The sequence below is a fragment of the Phyllobates terribilis genome, unplaced genomic scaffold (assembly GCF_046119375.1).
Source record: "Phyllobates terribilis strain yellow unplaced genomic scaffold, ASM4611937v1 Scaffold_8__6_contigs__length_399053987, whole genome shotgun sequence".
Lineage (NCBI taxonomy): Eukaryota > Metazoa > Chordata > Amphibia > Anura > Dendrobatidae > Phyllobates > Phyllobates terribilis.
The window spans coordinates 360,909,981-360,930,574 of NW_027362768.1; the positions used below are offsets into that span (position 1 = coordinate 360,909,981).

General features: G+C 44.9%; 1 protein-coding gene across 11 annotated transcripts in view; it reads right to left on the reverse strand.

The window, feature by feature from the left end:
• FOXP1 (forkhead box P1) overlaps positions 1-20,594 on the reverse strand; it is an 809,982-nt gene that overhangs the window by 514,110 nt on the left and 275,278 nt on the right. For all 11 annotated transcript variants that reach the window (XM_073644751.1, XM_073644747.1, XM_073644748.1 and 8 more), the window contains one exon: positions 15,468-15,558. The gene's annotated coding sequence lies outside the window, so the exon portion shown is untranslated. The remainder of the gene's footprint in view (positions 1-15,467; positions 15,559-20,594) is intronic.

Here is a 20,594-nt window from a genome sequence, read left to right on the forward strand (position 1 = left end):
ACTGGCAGGCACGGCTGGTATGCAGACAGGCGGGTACTGGCAGGCACGGCTGGTATGCAGACAGGCGGGTACTGGCAGGTAGGAACGCAGGCTGGATAGGGACCAGTACAGACTGGGATATAGGAACAGAGCCACAGGTGCGGTGGACAAGCAGAGCAGAACCGCAGGCGCGGAGGACAAGCGGAGCAGAGCAGAGCGAAACCGCAGGTGCGGAGGACAAGCAGAGCAGAGCGAAACCGCAGGTGCGGTGGACAAGCAGAGCAGAACGAAACTGCAGGTGCGGTGGACAAGCAGAGCAGAGCGAAACCGCAGGTGCGGTAGACAAGCAGAGCAAAGTGAAACCGCAGGTGCGGTAGACAAGCAGAGCAGAGCGAAAACGCAGGTGTGGTGGACAAGCAGAGCAGAGCGAAACCGCAGGTGCGGTGGACAAGCAGAGCAGAGCGAAAAAGCAGGTGCAGTGGACAAGCAGAGCAGAGCGAAACCGCAGGTGCGGTGGACAAGCAGAGCAGAGCGACACCGCAGCTGCGGTGGACAAGCAGAGCAGAGCGGAACCGCAGGTGCGGTGGAAGAGCAGAGCGAAACCGCAGGTGAGGTGGACAAGCAGAGCAGAGCGGAACCGCAGGTGCGGTGGACAAGCAAAGCAGAACGAAACCGCAGGTGCGGTGGACAAGCAAAGCAGAGCGAAACCGCGGGTGCGGTGGACAAGCAGAGCAGAGGGAAACCGCAGGTGTGGTGGACAAGCAGAGCAGAGGGAAACCGCAGGTGCGGTGGACAAGCAGAGCAGAGCGAAACCGCAGGTGCAGGGGACAAGCAGAGCGAAACCGCAGGTGCGGTGGACAAGCAGAGCAGAGCGAAACCGCAGGTGCGGTGGACAAGCAGAGCAGAGCGAAACCGCAGGTGCGGTGGACAAGCAGAGCAGAGCGAAACCGCAGGTGCGGTGGACAAGCAGAGCGAAACCGCAGGTGCGGTGGACAAGCAGAGCAGAGCGAAACCGCAGGTGCGGTGGACAAGCAGAGCAGAGCGAAACCGCAGGTGCGGTGGACAAGCAGAGCGAAACCGCAGGTGCGGTGGACAAGCAGAGCAGAGCGAAACCGCAGGTGCGGTGGACAAGCAGAGCAGAGCGAAACCGCAGGTGCGGTGGACAAGCAGAGCAGAGCGAAACCGCAAGTGCGATGGACAAGCAGAGCAGAGCGAAACCGCAAGTGCGATGGACAAGCAGAGCAGAGCGAGACCGCAGGTGAGGTGGATAAGCAGAGGAGAGCAGAACCGCAGGTGCGGTGGACAAGCAAAGCAGAGCAGAACCGCAGGTGCGGTAGACAACCAGAGCAGAGCGAAACCGCAGGTGCGGTGGACAAGCAGAGCAAAACCGCAGGTGCGGTGGACAAGCAGAGCGAAACCGCAGGTGCGGTGGACAAGCAGAGCGAAACCGCAGGTGCGGTGGACAAGCAGAGCAGAGCGAAACCGCAGGTTCGGTGGACAAGCAGAGCAGAGCGAAACCGCAGGTTCGGTGGACAAACAGAGCAGAGCGAAACCGCAGGTGCGGTGGACAAGCAGAGCAGAATGAAACTGCAGGTGCAGTGGACAAGCCGAGAAGAGCGAAACTGCAGGTGCAGTGGACAAGCAGAGCAGAGCGAAACCGCAGATGAGGTGGACAAGCAGAGCAGAGCGGAACCGAAAGTGCGGTGGACAAGCAGAGCAGAGCGAAACCGCAGGTGCGGTGGACAAGCAGAGCGAAACCGCAGGTGCAGGGGACAAGGAGAGCGAAACCGCAGGTGCAGGGGACAAGGAGAGCGAAACCGCAGGTGCGGTGGATAAGCAGAGCAGAGCGAAACCGCCGATGCGGAGGAACAAGGGGAGTAGAACAGAGCAGAGTGAAACCGAAGAGCAGAATGTGCAGGCAGACAGGACAGGGCTCTGTTCACATGGAACAGACTGGGAAACACAGGAAGATAGTTATAACACAGGAGGTAGATACGGAGGCAGGGAAATGGGACAAGCAGAACCAGATACACACAAGGTACTTACAATGAAGTAGCGAGTGGACACAAAACTCACAAACAGAAGTACAGAGACAAAGAGTTGGAGTTAGGTGCAGGTTCAGACACTGCAGGAAAAGGGAAGGTACGGACATAGAGACAAACAGGTAACGGGCTAGGACACAGTTCAGACAGGAACTGAACCCGGAACAAGATACAGGAACGAGCCTGGGAACTCAGCCCCCAGGGTGGCGGAAACAGACTAGAAGTCACAGATACAGGAAAAGGGCCTGGGTATACAGCCCCTAGGGTGGCGGAACAGACTAGAAGTCACAGATACAGGTAACAGGGCTGGGTATACAGCCCCCAGGGTGGCGCAACAGACTAGAAGTGACAGATACAGGTAACAGGCCTGGGTATACAGCCCCCAAGGTGGCGGAAACAGACAAGATACAGGACAGGACCTGGCAACTCAGTTGCACAGAACACACTGAAAGAAAGTGTTGCTCAGGCACCTCCTACTGGGTGGAGGGGGTTTAAGTATCCAGTGACTCACAGCAATAGGCTGGGGACACATTAAGCATACGCACACTGTAACTTTAAGAATCAGGCACTAACCACACCGGCGCCCTAAGCAATCAGACAAGAGACATGCACACAGCAAGTTCTGGAGCAAAGTGTGCAGCCTGGACTGATAGGTAAGTTGGTGGTCTTGCATGGTGGGAGATGGTAAGCCATGCCAGCATGCCGCCAGGGATGTTACACTAGCACTATAGGATCGTAACAGAAGGATCCGCTAACTCTATGACATTTTCTGAAAGCCCTTGTCAAATTCTGGGCCTGTGTATCTCGAAACTCATTAATATACATAAAAGGCCCCCATACGCAACAGATAGTGTTTGCCCAGCATTTGTCTCACCTGACACATCAGTACACAGAAGTGCTCCTGTGTCCTCTATGAAAAAGGCGCTGCCAGACTCCTCTAGCGGCGGCTTATTGTTTGGAGAGCAAAAGGATCGGCAGTCAAAAATTGGCCATTCCAGATCCTTATCATCTGTCATTGATAAGTCGGTAGGCCCCTATGCACATTACACTGTCGGCTGATGAGCCTGTCGATATCAGTGGGTTTGGCCAATGTTATGGGGGACTTTCAAGGGTTTGTTCTGTTGTATTATATGTTAGTCGGCCTCTGCTGCCAAAGCAAAAATTTGTGTAATACTGGAGTAAGACAGGGGAAATCATGAAAGTAGAAACTACAAAGTTCATGTCCGATTTTGAGTTTTTCAACATATCAGCTGCAATGAAGTCTTCTTCGTAGACAATGGTTTAGGTGGTGGAAGATAAATGATGAGATCAGCCAGTCAATCGGTCACAGGGGTATCCAAATAAGTTGAAGGTTTAAGTTTGACCTCCATCACCAGTTCCCTATCTACACATACAAAAGAAGCTGCTTGCTGCAGCTGAAACCTTCTCCCTTTGCCCTATATACAATGGAGACTAAGCAAAGCTCCATCCCAACCATTTCAAGAGAAACATTTGGCGATCCGCTAATCACAAGCGCAGTAAAGAAAATCCCAGTGATCGACTGTTGAGCCTCTCATTTTCCCTACAGTGACCCCAACAGGGAAGGTGTGGTATTACAGCATACCCTTCAAATAAATAGGCATTAATGTGCTACATGGTAGCACTGAGACCTCCAGACAATGAGCTTTCCATTGCCTCGGTTATCTGTTTTGGCTCATAGTTAATATTCATGTGATCTCTTCGGACATCTCGAATTTTCAAACTTTATAAGTAGGCAGGTGGATATTAGCTGAGGTTTATGGAATTTGAGGTTTAAGAGTTGAGGATTGCAAGAACTTCTTATACCCAAAACTGAGCAGTTCCTTATTTTTTATGGAGCGTCTCTTGAAGAACTAGAAAGGAAGGCTTGCCAGTCTATTCATTACGAGATCTGGCACTTGCAATTTTCTCTGGAACACCTTGAACCAAACTTATAAAAACCTGAAAACAATAGTGTTAGTCACAGTCAATCTAAGAAATTGTGAAACCACAAACTCTTCAAAAATTCAATAAAAAAAAAATTATGTTGGGTGGGCAGCCACCATGGCAAAAAAACTTCTTGATTCATGCAAAGACTAATTATTATTAAGTATTAATCACTGTAGGTTCTTTCAGTATTTGTGAGCATTTCAATATGTTACATGTTAATAATCATTGTGGCAGAAATAAGAGCTTGGCTTGGCAAAAAAAAGCAACTTTGCATAAGATTCTTTGGTCCAATAATAGCGGGGCATCCCCCTCCCGACGCTTTTCGGTATGACCTCTGTTGTCTCTGTTTCACTCATCTGCTGATTTGAAAGAATGATCCCAAACATGAGTGACCGACTTAGCGATTCTAGTTCGTAATAACACTGAGTCATCACCATAAGGGTTAAAAAAAAAGACAAAAACATATTGAAAATGTTTAATACTTGAAGGGATGTTATTAAGTTAAAAGTTATCCCCTGCCCACAGGAGAGCAGAAAACTTTTTGATCCCTGGGGGTCCAATGTCCGTTCTCCCACCGATGCCGAGAACGAGGGCACTAACGAGCCCAGGCTGAATGGAGCAGAGGTCAATCCTGCACACATTCATTCTAATGGAAGTGCCGAAGATCAGCCAAGAGCTGCTTCCGGTGGGGGCCATACCAGTCAGACCCTCGGCGATCAGAATATTATCCGCCATTCTTTGGATAAGAGTGAACTTTCAAACTTGAGAATACCACGGGCCGGAGACGTGTCCGGCATGGAGATTCTTTGTCAAACAATCAGCGTCATCTTGGTCCAATTTGGTTTAAGACGGGCACAATGAGGGCACCTTTTTTCTTCCGTATTTTGGTTGCAATACCCATCTCCTTTGATTCTACAAAATTACGATCACAATGGGGTTTTATGGGTCTTTCATATTTCTTTCACATGGAACAAAAATAGTCTGCAGTACTGTACAGAGATTGTAATCACTCATATTGGCCCCTGGCCTCACAAACTATATTCCAAATTAACTTATTGTAATATAATAACTATTTGGCTTGTGGAAAAAACGGTTACCCTGTCACAGGTGTGTCAGAAGTGACAGACAGTCGCCCTGCAGTTGGTTGCAGAAGATCTCTTCATTTGGCATTACAGACACCTTCTTAGCTGTTTCACTCTAGGACCCAATGGCTACCTCCCTCCGGCTAATTGACACCCAGGCTGGATGTTTAAATACTGGCTGTTGTTAGAGGGAGGTGCCGGTGATATTCACATGACACCTTGTGAAGGCTTAGAGCAAGTGCAGTTCTTACTTCCTCTCTGGTGCTAAGAGAACGTGTGTGCCATCTCTCTGAAGTTGATTAAAGCTAAGCTACTTTCCCCGGGTCTGCCTCCCCTTGCTGTCTTTAGTTGTCAGTGGGGATCAACTAGCGCTCATCCCCCCCTTCCCTATCCAGGGCCAAGTGCTAAGGAAATACAGGGATAGGTTCCAGTGCGGCGATTGGTGAGGAACCAATATAGGGACAGAATAGGCAGACAGAGTGATTGCAGATCAGCCTAGGAGGTCTCCACTTCCCCCTTTCCCTAGTGTCTGGGCTCCCTTCCCCTCATACCTTTGTGTTGCAGTTTGTCTTTCCTACACTGTTTATGACATACCCAGAGGACACCCTTGCTAACATGGGGAGGACATACAAACTCTATGTAGATGTTGCTCTTGGTTGTATTTGAAGCCACAATCCCAGGGCTATGAGGCAACTGTGCCGCCCTAAGTACAGTTCAGTAGAACCACACAAGGTACAGGTGTTATGGCTATTGGACATCATGGCTGCTAAAAATAAACACTAAACAATAGGGGTCTCCACCCAAGGGGCTTCCACCAGTGTTCAGACCAGGACACAACTCTTGGACAGAACCAATGATGGAGAAGAACTGGTGCCGAAACAACTGCCCTACATGTCCAGGCTACCGAAGAGTCAAAGATGGAAGTCTGGTATTTGATAAGAAAAATGAGTCATGAAGAGAGTAAGAAAAAGTTTACCCCCTAATTAAGAAGTGGGAGAAGAAGAGCATGTGGACAGTCAAACAAAGTTTCCAGTCCAAGAATAAGTTGAGAGTGGGGCAAGAAGAGTGTGTCCATTACTAACAAAAAGTTGCCACTCCAAATAAGAAGTGAGGAAATAACAATTGCTCTGTAATAAAGGAAGTGGGGCAAGAAGAGCCTATGAAGGAGTCTAAAAAAAAGTTTCCTTCCCAATTATGAAGTGGGATAAATATAGAACACGTGCTGTCTTACAAAAAGTTGCCTCGCTAATTAAAAAATGGAGCAAGAAGACCATGCAGCCAGTTGAACAAAAAACAGACTCCATAATTTGGAAGGAGTTTTTATGCAAAAGTATAACAAAATATTTATTGAATACAGGTATGTATGTGCATGACTTCCCTTGAGAAAGCAGAACTCAGGCAACGCGAAACGTGCGTTGGGAATAAACTAAACCACCCTAGTTATCAGTCTGGGGGTCTGTGGGATAGTACTACCTAAGGGTAAGCGGCTTTAGGTTTTTTGTTTCATTACTTTGTTATTAATTAACTTGTTGTTGGTGGCCCTGGTACTTTGCATTATGATTGCACACTGTGTGCTTATACCACTAGCATTTGATCAATATACAGTGGGTACGGAAAGTATTCAGACCCCTTTAAATTTTTCACTCTTTGTTTCATTGCAGCCATTTGGTAAATTCTAAAAAGTTCTTTTTTTTTCTCATTAAAGTACACTCTGCACCCCATCTTGACTGAAAAAAAAACAGAAATGTAGAAATATTTGCAAATTTATTAAAAAAGAAAAACTGAAATATCACATGGTCATAAGTATTCAGACCCTTAGCTCAGTATTGAGTAGAAGCCCCCTTTTGAGCTAGTACAACCATGAGTCTTCTTAGGAATGATGCAACAAGTTTTTCACACCTGGATTTGGGGATCCTCTGCCATTCTTCCTTGCAGATCCTCTCCAGTTCCATTAGGTTGGATGGTGAACGTTGGTGGACAGCCATTTTCAGGTCTCTCCAGAGATGCTCAATTGGATTTAGGTCAGGGCTCTGGCTGGGCCAGTCAAGAATGGTCACAGAGTTGTTCAGAAGCCACTCCTTTGTTATTTTGGCTGTGTGCTTAGGGTCATTGTCTTGTTGGAAGGTGAACCTTCGGCCAAGTCTGAGGTCCAGAGCACTCTGGAAGAGGTTTTCATCCAGGATATCTCTGTATTTGGCCGCATTCATGTTTCCTTCAATTGCAACCAGTGGTCCTGTCCCTGCAGCTGAAAAACACCGCCATAGCATGATGCTGCCACCACCATGTTTTACTGTTGGGATTGTATTGGGCAGGTGATGAGCAGTGCCTGGTTTTCTCCACACATACCGCTTAGAATTATCACCAAAAAGTTCTATCTTCATCTCATTAGACCAGAGAATCTTATTTCTCATAATTTGGGAGTCCTTCATGTGTTTTTGAGCAAACTTTATAGGGGCTTTCATATGTCTTGCACTGAGGAGAGGCTTCCATCAGGCCACTCTGCCATAAAGGCCCGACTGGTGGAGGGCTGCAGTGATAGTTGAATTTGTGGAACTTTCTCCCATCTCCCTACTGCATCTCTGGAGCTCAGCCACAGTGATCTTGGGGTTCACCTTTACCTCTCTCACCAAGGCTCTTCTACCATGATTGCTCAGTTTGGCTGGATGGCCAATTCTAGGAAGACTTCTGGTGGTCCCAAACTTCTTCCATTTAAGGATTATGGCAGCCACTGTACTCTTAGGAGATCCATAATTAGGAAGCAAGGCAAGAAGAACATGTGACCTATCTAACAAAGACTTGCCTCTCTAATTAAAAGGTAGGGCAAGAAGAGTGTGTGCCCAGTCTTACAAAAATGTGCCTCCGAAAATAGGAAATGAAGCAAGAAGGGCTTGTGTCCGGTTCAACAAAAGGTGACCTTTCAAATTTGGAAAAGGATCACGAAGAGCAAGTGATCAGGTGTCATGCACAGTGTGGGAATGACTAAGTGCACAACGACGGGAAGGGGGGGAGGAAGCCCAAACACTAGGGAAAGGGGGAGTAGAGACCCCTAGGCAGATCTGACAACACTATGTCTCCTCTAACATCCCTAAATGGGTTCCGCACCTATTGCTCAGCAGGAAACCTAATCCCTGACTGCCCCTAGCGATAGGCCCTAGATAGGGAGGGGATGGGGTGAGCACTGGTCAGCCCCCACTACAACTAAAGACAAACAGGTAAACAGACAAGGGGATACACTTGGCTTGAGAAGACAACAGAGGGATCACGCCAACTTCCTCCAAGGGAAGTCCAAGAAGACACTAGCCGACTACTAGTACTTCAGGTCTGGACAGAGGAAAATAGAGCTATCACTGGCGACTCTCTTGAGAGACTGAGGGTTTTTAAACATCCAGGAAGGGTGTGTCAATTAGCAGCAGAAGGTGAAAGAAACTGCTAGGTTCTAGATAGAGAAGAATATCACTACACTACAGAGATGGAAAGATCAAGAAAGTGCCTGCAGAGCCAAGCGCAATGACCTTCTACAGCTGGATCCAGAATGACTGTCTGTCACACCTGACACACCCATGACACCAGACTAACAAAAAGTGGCCTTACTAATTAGGAAATGGGCAACAAAAAATTGCCTCCCTAGATTCAAAGTGGAGTAAAAAGACCATGGGCACAGAGGAAAAAAGTTGCATCCCTAATTAGGAAGTAGGACTAGAAGAGCATATGACCAGTCAAACAAAATGTTGCCTCCATATTTAAGAAGTGGGACAAGAAGAGCGTGTAACCAGTGGGACAAAAAGTTACCAGTATAACAAAACCTTGCCTTCCTAATTACGAAGTGGGGAGTGAAAAGTTGCCTCCCTAGATAAGAATTGAAGCAAGAAAACCATTCAGCCTGTGTAAAACAAAAAGTTGCCTAACTAAGAAGTGGGGCAAGGAGAACTGGTAGTCATTCAACCAAAAACTTACCTCCTTCATTTGTAATGAATTATTTTGATTAGTACAGAATCTTTTGTAAAAAATTACAGATTTATAATTCCTATGTTAATATCTATCTATTTGTAATTAATTCTTCCCACATCTTGGAATATATATAAAAAAAAAATAAGTGTGAAATATGTTTTAGGAGCCACAATAAATACATTGTAACAAGCTCAGAACCATTGTTGTGAGCGACCTCCTGAGCGCAACATGTGTAAAAAATTTCCGCCAACCTCAAAAACAGTGTTAAAACCTTTCATATGATATTAAGCAAATACATAAAGCTTTATTAACAAGTTAAATGTGGATGCAAACGCTGTGAACAAACACGGGTTTGCACAGAGAAGTACGCTCCGCTGTGTGGATGCGTGGACCCCACGGTGTTAATGAAGCGTGCTCGCAGGATTGGCTTGTTTGTGCGTTTCTATGCTTTTGGTTTAAAAACCGTTGAGGGGTTATTACCAAGTATGAGTCACACTAATTACAGAACACTAAGTGTGAAATTACACTTAATTAGTTACAATACAGAAAGCTGCTCAAATGAATTCAAGATGCAGGAAAAGCGATTAAATTAGGAAACTACACAAAAACAGCAGCAACATCGATCCCTGCTATTTAGAGCTGCTGTCATCCAACTGGGCTCGCCTGACTGCTCGGCTAGACAAAAAGTCAACTACTGGGAAGCTCAAAGCCCCCAAAAAATGTCTAGGAATCTCCTAATGTGACAATATTGACAAATATAAGGAAAGACGAGATTAGCCGTTACGGCAGAAGGAAGCTGGAGGAGAAGTGTGGTGATACATTGCCTAAATACCAAGAAAGATGCTCCCCAACACTGAAACTGCAACACAAAGAAGGAAATGTCGAGGAATTATGGAAATTACAGGATAGATAGACATGTTACTGATCTACACAGGATGGAAATAACTTTCAAAACATCTCGATTCATTCAGTATAGAGTATGAGCCAAGTGCCCTTATCAGTGGTCATCTGAGGAACATTCTGCCGCTGAATGCACTTGGGCTAATCATCAAGTCCCGTTGCTGGTAGCTCCTGTGTAATCACTGACCAATGACGTCTCAGAAGTGCTCGATGGAAGACAAGTCCAGAGATGCTGCAGACCATGGTAGCACGTTTAGGCCACAGCAGCACGAGCAACATTCAGCCCAGCGTTGTTGGGTTGAAAAACAGCTCCTGGAACACTTTGGTGAAATGGCTGCAACCAAATCAATGTAACACTGAGCTGTTAATGTAGCTGGAATGAAGACCCGAGAGGTGTCGTTCCCTTATAAAGACTTCTTCATGGAATTGACCATACCGGAGTGCTGTAGGCCAGAATGGAACTCTATCTTTTGTCTTGGATGCAATATTAGTGTAGTCTGGAGAAAGAGTAGTCAATGTCACGAAGAAGCCTTCCAATAGAACGAGGAACATGTGGCCTGGCATTGACATGTTGAAGAAAGGCTCCTGGAATATAGTCATGTACCCTAGAGTAGGCGACTTCATGGTGTTGCCCACTTGGTCTCCAGAGCAATCTCCAGCTATCATTGCATCCAAGACAAAAAAAAAGGACTCATCGCTGAAGAGGACAGACCTCCATTCCAGCTTCCATTGCCATTTTGCCCTTCACAATGATAGCCTTTGAGATCGGTGGCGTGAGGTCAGTGGACACCTGTAGTTGGACGTCTGGCTTGTAGCCCAATGTCATGGACACATCTTCTGATGGTTTGTGTAGCTACGGTGTGATGCCTTAGGCTCGGTTTGTGCCGACTAAATTCACTTGCAATATTGAACGGATCACTAGACGCCAGTCTTCTAATCTGGTGAGACCACGTAGGCAATGCCATGAAGAGGCCTTCACGAAGGAACGTCACACTGGTCCTACTCTACTGGTGTAGGGCAGCATAATGTACAATAGCTGGACCTCTCTCTAGTCTTCATTCCAGGTGCACTCACAGAGCGGCGTTACATGGATTTGGTCATAGAACCCATCATACGGCCATTTCTTCAAAGAGTACCAAGGGCCATTTTTCAACATAACAACTCCAGGCCGCATGTCGCTCGCGGTACTGTGAGCAGCCTGCATGGACTAAACATGCTTCCATTACTGCAGCATCTCCAGACTTGTCTCCCATCGAGCAAATCGGGGATCTTATTGGTCGGTGATTGCAAAGGGAGCTGCCAGCAGCGGATCTTGATTATATTATTAAATCCAGATGTTTTGAACATTTTCTTTCCATTTTTTCATAATTTGCAGAGTAGTAACACATCTATCCATCCTTTTTTGGTATTGCAATTTCAATGTTGAGGAGTTGTCATAGTGATGCCGAGTCCTCCAAAGATGAAATCAGGTTGTGAAAGGAGCACATGCTGACAACCAATATACTGACTTTGGGAGTCCAATTTTTAGGATCAGTGGGCAAACTACCAATGGTCAGGACAACAACCCCTTTAATACACCCTAATTTTTCTAATCTTCAGCAACCCCTTTATTACACATTGCCTCACTACTATTACAACCTATATGCTTACAAATTATTTTTTTTCTTATGACTCATTAAAGTTTGGTCTGAAATGAACACTGTCACTCATACAACCAGAGGAAAAGGGAGAGGTTTCCCAGTGAAGACACAAGTTCCTGTGTTTTTCCTATCTCCAGTCCGTCCCATAGATATGCCAACGGGAAAGCCGCCATCGTAGATTTATTGTCAGTTCTTTCTATCTTTTTTTTGGAATATATTGAACAAAAAAAAATGCTTCTACAGAAAACCAATTAACAATCACAATTCATAAAACAAATAAAAAAAGGTCATAAATAATAAAACAATGTGACGAATATTTCATTCTGTCTTGTTTCACGGCATTTTCCACTGTTTTTGAGCTTTTTGTTTGCTGCGATTTTTACTATGTTTAGTCGGCAATTAACCAGATTTTCTAAAAATTTAAAAATAATTTACAGATTCATAAGTAATTAATTTGCATAGAAAGATAAATAACTTTATATATAGATCATATTCTTTATATTGAATTGATCCTGTATTATACTCCATAGCGGAATTCACAATTATGAAGGCGTTATAAGAGCTCGGTTAGGGAAGTGTCTGACAACAAGCTTACTGACTGCTGCTAATAGTAATCTGTAGAATAGTGAGTGCAGCTCTGGAGTATAATACAGGATGTAACTCAGGATCAGTAATGTAATGTATGTACACAGTGATTGCACCAGCAGAATAGTGAGTGCTGCTCTGGGGTATAATACAGGACGTAACTCAGGATCAGTAATGTAATGTATGTACACAGTGACTGCACCAGCAGAATAGTGAGTGCAGCTCTGGACTATAATACAGAATGTAACTCAGGATCAGTAATGTACACAGTGACTGCACCAGCAGAATAGTGAGTGCAGCTCTGGAGTATAACACAGGATTTAACTCAGGATCAGTAATGTAATGTATGTACACAGTGACTGCACCAGCAGAATAGTGAGTGCAGCTCTGGAGTATAATACAGGATGTAACTCAGGATCAGTACAGGATCAGTAATGTAATGTATGTACACAGTGACTCCACCAGCAGAATAGTGAGTGCAGCTCTGGAGTATAATACAGGATGTAACTCAGGATCAGTACAGGATCAGTAATGTAATGTATGTACACAGTGACTCCACCAGCAGAATAGTGTGTGCAGCTCTGGAGTATAATACAGGATGTAACTCAGGATCAGTACAGGATCAGTAATGTAATGTATGTACACAGTGACTGCACCAGCAGAATAGTGAGTGCTGCTCTGGGGTATAATACAGGATGTAACTCAGGATCAGTAATGTAATGTATGTACACAGTGACTGCACCAGCAGAATAGTGAGTGCAGCTCTGGAGTATAATACAGAATGTAACTCAGGATCAGTAATGTACACAGTGACTGCACCAGCAGAATAGTGAGTGCAGCTCTGGAGTATAACACAGGATGTAACTCAGGATCAGTAATGTAATGTATGTACACAGTGACTGCAGCAGCAGAATAGTGAGTGCAGCTCTGGAGTATAATACAGGATGATACTCAGGATCAGTACAGGATCAGTAATGTAATGTATGTACACAGTGACTGCACCAGCAGAATAGTGAGTGCAGCTCTGGAGTATAATACAGGATGTCACTCAGGATCAGTAATGTAATGTATGTACATAGTGACTGCACCAGCCGAATAGTGAGTGCAGCTCTGGGGTATAATACAGGATGTAACTCAGGATCAGTAATGTAATGTATGTACATAGTGACTGCACCAGCAGAATAGTGAGTGCAGCTCTGGAGTATAAAACAGGATATAACTCAGGATCACTACAGGATCAGTAATGTAATGTATGTACATAGTGACTGCACCAGCCGAATAGTGAGTGCAGCTCTGGAGTATAATACAGGATGTAACTCAGGATCAGTAATGTAATGTATGTACACAGTGACTCCACCAGCAGAATAGTGAGTGCAGCTCTGGAGTATAATACAGGATGTAACTCAGGATCAGTAATGTAATGTATGTACACAGTGACTGCACCAGCAGAATAGTGAGTGCAGCTCTGGAGTATAAAACAGGATATAACTCAGGATCACTACAGGATCAGTAATGTAATGTATGTACATAGTGACTGCACCAGCCGAATAGTGAGTGCAGCTCTGGAGTATAATACAGGATGTAACTCAGGATCAGTAATGTAATGTATGTACACAGTGACTCCACCAGCAGAATAGTGAGTGCAGCTCTGGAGTATAATACAGGATGTAACTCAGGATCAGTAATGTAATGTATGTACATAGTGACTGCACCAGCAGAATAGTGAGTGCAGCTCTGGAGTATAAAACAGGATATAACTCAGGATCAGTAATGTAATGTATGTACACAGTGACTGCACCAGCAGAATAGTGAGTGCAGCTCTGGAGTACAATACAGGAGGTAACTCAGGATCAGTAATGTAATGTATGTACACAGTGACTGCACCAGCAGAATAGTGAGTGCTGCTCTGGAGTATAATACAGGATGTAACTCAGGATCAGTACAGGATAAGTAATGTAATGTATGTACACAATGACTGCACCAGCAGAATAGTGAGTGCAGCTCTGGAGTATAATACAGAATGTAACTCAGGATTAGTACAGGATAAGCAATGTAATGTATGTACACAGTGACTACACCAGCAGAATAGTGAGTGCAGCTCTGGAGTATAATACAGGATGTAACTCAGGATCAGTAATGTAATGTATGTACACAGAGACTGCACCAGCAGAATAGTGAGTGCAGCTGTGGAGAATAATACAGGATGTAACTCAGGATCAGTACAGGATCAGTAATGTAATGTATGTATACAGTGACTGCACCAGCAGAATAGTGAGTGCAGCTCTGGGGTATAATACAGGATGTAACTCAGGATCAGTAATGTAATGTATGTACACAGCGACTGCACCAGCAGAATAGTGAGTGCAGCTCTGCAGGATAATACAGGATGTAACTCAGGATCAGTAATGTAATGTATGTACACAGTGACTGCACCAGCAGAATAGTGAGTGCAGCTCTGGAGTATAATACAGGATGTAACTCAGGATCAGTAATGTAATGTATGTACACAGTGACTGCACCAGCAGAATAGTGAGTGCAGCTCTGGAGTATAATACAGGATGTAACTCAAGATCAGTAATGTAATGTATGTACACAGTGACTGCACCAGCAGAATAGTGAGTGCAGCTCTGGAATATAATACAGGATGTAACTCAGGATCAGTAATGTAATGTATGTACACAGTGACTGCACCAGCAGAATAGTGAGTGCAGCTCTGGAGTATAATACAGGATGTAACTCAAGATCAGTAATGTAATGTATGTACACAGTGACTGCACCAGCAGAGTAGTGAGTGCAGCTCTGGAGTATAATACAGGATGTAACTCAGGATCAGTAATGTAATGTATGTACACAGTGACTGCACCAGCAGAATAGTGAGTGCAGCTCTGGAGTATAATAAAGGATGTAACTCAGGATCAGTACAGGATCAGTAATGTAATGTATGTACACAGTGACTGCACCAGCAGAATAGTGAGTGCAGCTCTGGGGTATAATACAGGATGTAACTCAAGATCAGTAATGTAATGTATGTACACAGTGACTGCACCAGCAGAATAGTGAGTGCAGCTCTGGAGTATAATACAGGATGTAACTCAGGATCAGTAATGTAATGTATGTACACAGTGACTGCACCAGCAGAATAGTGAGTGCAGCTCTGGAGTATAATACATGGTGTACTGTATTCCAGGTGACTGGTCTAATACATAAAAGTAAACTTACCCTTTAAATATTTGGGCCCAATAGAGTTGTATAGGGTGCAGAACAGATAATCTCTGCTGTACATGACTATATCAGCACAGATAAAGAATAAAGTATTTATTAATCCATATTCACAATGTTCTCACCTCAGTATCCGGTAAATGTCATTTTCCTGCAGCAGCCACAATATTCGGGGATTGTCATTTCATAAACCACAGGAATTTACGAGGATTAAGGCTGCAAACAAAAGAAACAAGAAACTGGAACATTAGAAATATCCAATACCAGTGATACAGAGACCTGATGATACAGAATGGAGCACAATACACAAGTCTCAGTCTTGATGCATTACTGCAGTTTGGGATTTCTGTAGCCCAAAAACAGCGCCACTCCTGCCCATGGGCATTATCTGGTATTGCAGCTAAGGCTGAGCTGCAGTACCAGGAAGAACCTATGGTGCAACAGTGGCGCTCTAAAGGTGAAAAGGTCAATGGCTGTCAGCTATGAAGCCATAAAGATTACTAAAACCCGACAGCTTCAGACATGATTGGACTCCGCGTTGATTCTTCAAATGGGCATACAAATATCCCGCTGTATAAAATACCTTAATTACACTTGGCAAGTGCTGAAAAGAATAAAAATAGGGACAAGAAAGGGATCTGGGCTGGGACGCGGTGCTTACGTAGCGAGCTGCGGGTAATTGGGATTCATCACTTTTTCACTTGGGATTTTTACTACACAAACTCTGGGGTTTACATGTCTGCACAGAACATCGCCCGCCTCCGCCCTGCCACATTAATCAGGAGAAATAAAAGCGTGAAATAATCCAGAGATTTACCTAATTATTATTTATCTTATTTCTTAAAAGAAACTGTAAATAGACAAAAAGTGTCCACAAGTCCATACAAACACTGGAAAAAATATGTGCCCCCTTCCCCGTGCCCTCATATTGAACATTACAATATCAGACAAATGGAAGATGAATCATCACAGGATACAGCTTTTTACTTATTATTGCACCCTTAAATTTAAAGATATATTCCCTTTTAACAAGTTGTCACCGATCCCATAAATCCGGAGAATAGGGCTTTCTTTGTTTGTTCCGAAGACAATGAGGTGAGATGGCCAACATTCCTTTCTTGAGGGTTACCCTTTTACTCCTGCCCCTTTCCTCCCTGGGGGGGAGCAATTTAGAATTTTGTAGGAGCATAGATATGTATGAGACCCAGGCATCTCCACCTTCAGGGGTAACCCTGGGGATAGACTAGGGCTCCCATGAATTAAGGGACAGTTTAGGGTCAGCTTTCATGACATTTTCATACTGAATATTTTAACATTCAAAGTCAGAAAAAGAAGCAGTTTGGGGTCACAACTCGTTCCACTTTAAGAGAGTTTTTGTTACAAGTCGGGCTCCAAAGTGACTCGTTCGGATCAGCCACCTTCTGCAACTTCAACCTCTTATTGTGAGTGGATAAGTCATACAGTAAAAGCTTTTATAAAGTGTCCAAAAGCAAGTGACCCTTCTGAAACTACAAACCAAACCACAGGTATTTCATACTTCAGGTCATAAAGTGTTGAACATGTAAGCAACCGCTGCTGTGATGAGAGACGGCAGCACCGGGAAACGCTCATGTATCTGTGTGGTCGGTCAAACTGTGGTCAAACATTAGAAAGTAGCAAAAATACATCGTACAACCAACAGGTAGAGAAGAACAGAGTGAATGATCCTCATGGTATAAACATTACTAACAATCGACAATTCTTCTTCCCAGATCAGATTGAAAAATCTTCCATTTCGAAGATGTCCTTCTGCTACAAGTTATTTTTCTATACTTTTTATGACCCTTTGATGAACCTGAATGTCTCACAATCCAGCCCTATTTTTTTATTTATTTTTTGAGCCTTTTTTCAATTTCTTCATTTTCTTAGGAAAAAAACAAAATGGGAAAGTAAAACGTGAAGAAGCTTCTTCTGCATTTTCATTTGTGGTGCTTACTTTTTCAAATGGACGTATATCCGGGGAATTGCCATGAATAGTAAAAGAGAAAAAGGAGCACCAAAAACACTGCGATCGCTGTGATTTATGTAGCTCTTCGGAAAATCAATGTCCAAATATATATTTTTTTCTTTAATCCAGCATATACAGGACTAGGATAGAGCAATATTAGCTTCAATGCTGAATAGTTTTAAAAACGAATTAAACTCAAGATAAAACATCTCCAGCAATACATGAGTCTTTTAAAATATCTTCTCTAGATCTTCTTGGAATATTTTCATTTCTAGTTTGAGGCCACGCGTAAAAAGTAACTCCATTCACATCAACAGCGCTATTTTTCTTTTGAAAATGATTGAAATGTTGGTGAAACCCAACTATAAGTCATTAGATCTGTCGGGTGGTGCTGTTATCAGTTGTGCAAAACTTTAGATCAGCAAATCGGAGTGCAAACGCAATTGCACAATGGTTTAGCAACTAAAATGGGTGTTGAACTTCATATCAATCAAGTGTCACTATTTTGACATCTCTTCATGCTTCTCTGACACATCAGTGCGATTTCAACTTCCTCACAATATCGAATAATTGCCATGTTACGGAATAGAGATGGGTGGATCGATTCGTGGAAGATCGAGTTCTAGGCGAATTTCCTGAAATTCGCAGTTTTATGCAAATTTTAACATTCTTCAAAATTGCCTGCAACTATGACATTTGGTGGATTATCACACCTTGTACAGTGGTGGTCAATACCTGGGACAACACAGATCAGTGGCTCCCAGCAGAGCAGTTTATACATCAGTCATAGTCCATCTCCAGAGTCACGGGGTAAGTCTCTCCTTCATGAGAGTGTAAGCTCTTATGCTCAGCGGGGTCCTCTCTCCTATAGAGTGTAAGCTCTTATGGTCAGCGGGGTCCTCTCTCTCTTCTGTAGAGTGTAAACTCTTATGGTCAGTGGGGTCCTCTCTCTCCTGTAGAGTGTAAGCTCTTATGGTCAGCAGGGTCCTCTCTCCTATAGAGTGTAAGCTCTTATGGTCAGCGGGGTCCTCTCTCCTATAGAGTGTAAGCTCTTATGGTCAGCGGGGTCCTCTCTCTCTTCTGTAGAGTGTAAACTCTTATGGTCAGTGGGGTCCTCTCTCTCCTGTAGAGTGTAAGCTCTTATGGTCAGCAGGGTCCTCTCTCTCCTGTAGAGTGTAAGCTCTTATGGTCAGCAGGGTCCTCTCTCCTAAAGAGTGTAAGCTCTTATGGTCAGTGGGGTCCTCTCTCCTATAGAGTGTAAGCTCTTATGGTCAGCGGGGTCCTCTCTCCTATAGAGTGTAAGATTGTATGGTCAGCAGGGTCCTCTCTCTCTTCAGTAGAGTGTAAGCTCTTATGGTCAGTGGAGTCCTCACTCTCCTGTAGAGTGTAAGCTCTTATGGTCAGCAGGGTCCTCTCTCCTAAAGAGTGTAAGCTCTTATGGTCAGTGGGGTCCTCTCTCCTATAGAGTGTAAGCTCTTATGGTCAGTGGGGTCCTCTCTCCTATAGAGTGTAAGATTGTATGGTCAGCAGGGTCCTCTCTCTCTTCAGTAGAGTGTAAGTTCTTATGGTCAGTGGAGTCCTCACTCTCCTGTAGAGTGTAAGCTCTTATGGTCAGCAGGGTCCTCTCTCCTAAAGAGTGTAAGCTCTTATGGTCAGTGGGGTCCTCTCTCCTATAGAGTGTAAGCTCTTATGGTCAGTGGGGTCCTCTCTCCTATAGAGTGTAAGATTGTATGGTCAGCAGGGTCCTCTCTCTCTTCAGTAGAGTGTAAGCTCTTATGGTCAGTGGAGTCCTCACTCTCCTGTAGAGTGTAAGCTCTTATGGTCAGCGGGGTCCTCTCTCTCCTGTAGACTGTAAGCTCTTATGGCCAGCGGGGTCCTCTCTCTCCTGTAGAGTGTAAGCTCTTATGGTCAGTGGGGTCCTCTCTCCTATAGAGTGTAAGCTCTTATGGTCAGCGGGGTCCTCTCTCTCTTCTGTAGAGTGTAAGCTCATATGGTCAGTGGAGTCCTCTCTCTCCTGTACAGTGTAAGCTCTTATAGTCAGTGGGGTCCTCTCTCTCTCCTGTAGAGTGTAAGCTCTTATAGTCAGCGGGGTCCTCTCTCTCTCTCCTGTAGAGTGTAAGCTCTTATGGTCAGCGGGGTCCTCTCTCTCCTGTAGACTGTAAGCTCTTATGGCCAGCGGGGTCCTCTCTCTCCTGTAGAGTGTAAGCTCTTATGGTCAGTGGGGTCCTCTCTCCTATAGAGTGTGAGCTCTTATGGTCAGCGGGGTCCTCTCTCTCTTCTGTAGAGTGTAAGCTCATATGGTCAGTGGAGTCCTCTCTCTCCTGTACAGTGTAAGCTCTTATAGTCAGTGGGGTCCTCTCTCTCTCCTGTAGAGTGTAAGCTCTTATGGTCAGCGGGGTCCTCTCTCTCTCTCCTGTAGACTGTAAGCTCTTATGGCCAGCGGGGTCCTCTCTCTCCTGTAGAGTGTAAGCACTTATGGTCAGCGGGATTCTCACTCTCTCCTATAGAGTGTAAGCTCTTATGGTCAGTGGAGTCCTCTCTCTCCTGTAGAGTGTAAGCTCTTATGGTCAGCGGGGTCCTCTCTCTCTCTCCTGTAGACTGTAAGCTCTTATAGCCAGCGGGGTCCTCTCTCTCCTGTAGAGTGTAAGCTCTTATGGTCAACGGGATTCTCTCTCTCTCCTGTAGAGTGTAAGCTCTTATAGTCAGTGGGGTCCTCTCTCTCTCCTGTAGAGTGTAAGCTCTTATTGTCAGCGGGGTCCTCTCTCTCTCCTGTAGAGTGTAAGCTCTTATGGTCAGCGGGATTCTCTCTCTCTCCTGTAGAGTGTAAGCTCTTATGATCAGCAGGGTCCTCTCTCTCTCTCCTGTAGAATGTAAGCTCTTATGGTCAGTGGGGTCCTCTTTCTCCTGTAGAGTGTAAGCTCTTATGTTCAGCGGGGTCCTCTCTCTCCTGTAGAGTGTAAGCTCTTATAGTCAGTGGGGTCCTCTCTCTCTCCTGTAGAGTATAAGCTCTTATTGTCAGCGGGGTCCTCTCTCTCTCCTGTAGAGTGTAAGCTCTTATGGTCAGCGGGGTCCTCTCTCCCTCCTGTAGAGGGTAAGCTCTTATGTTCAGCGGGGTCCTCTCTCTCCTGTAGAGTGTAAGCTCTTATTGTCAGCGGGATTCTCTCTCTCTCCTGTAGAGTGTAAGCTCTTATGGTCAGCGGGGTCCTTTCTCCCTCCTTTAGAGGGTAAGCTCTTATGGTCAGCGGGTTTCTCACCCTCTCTCCTC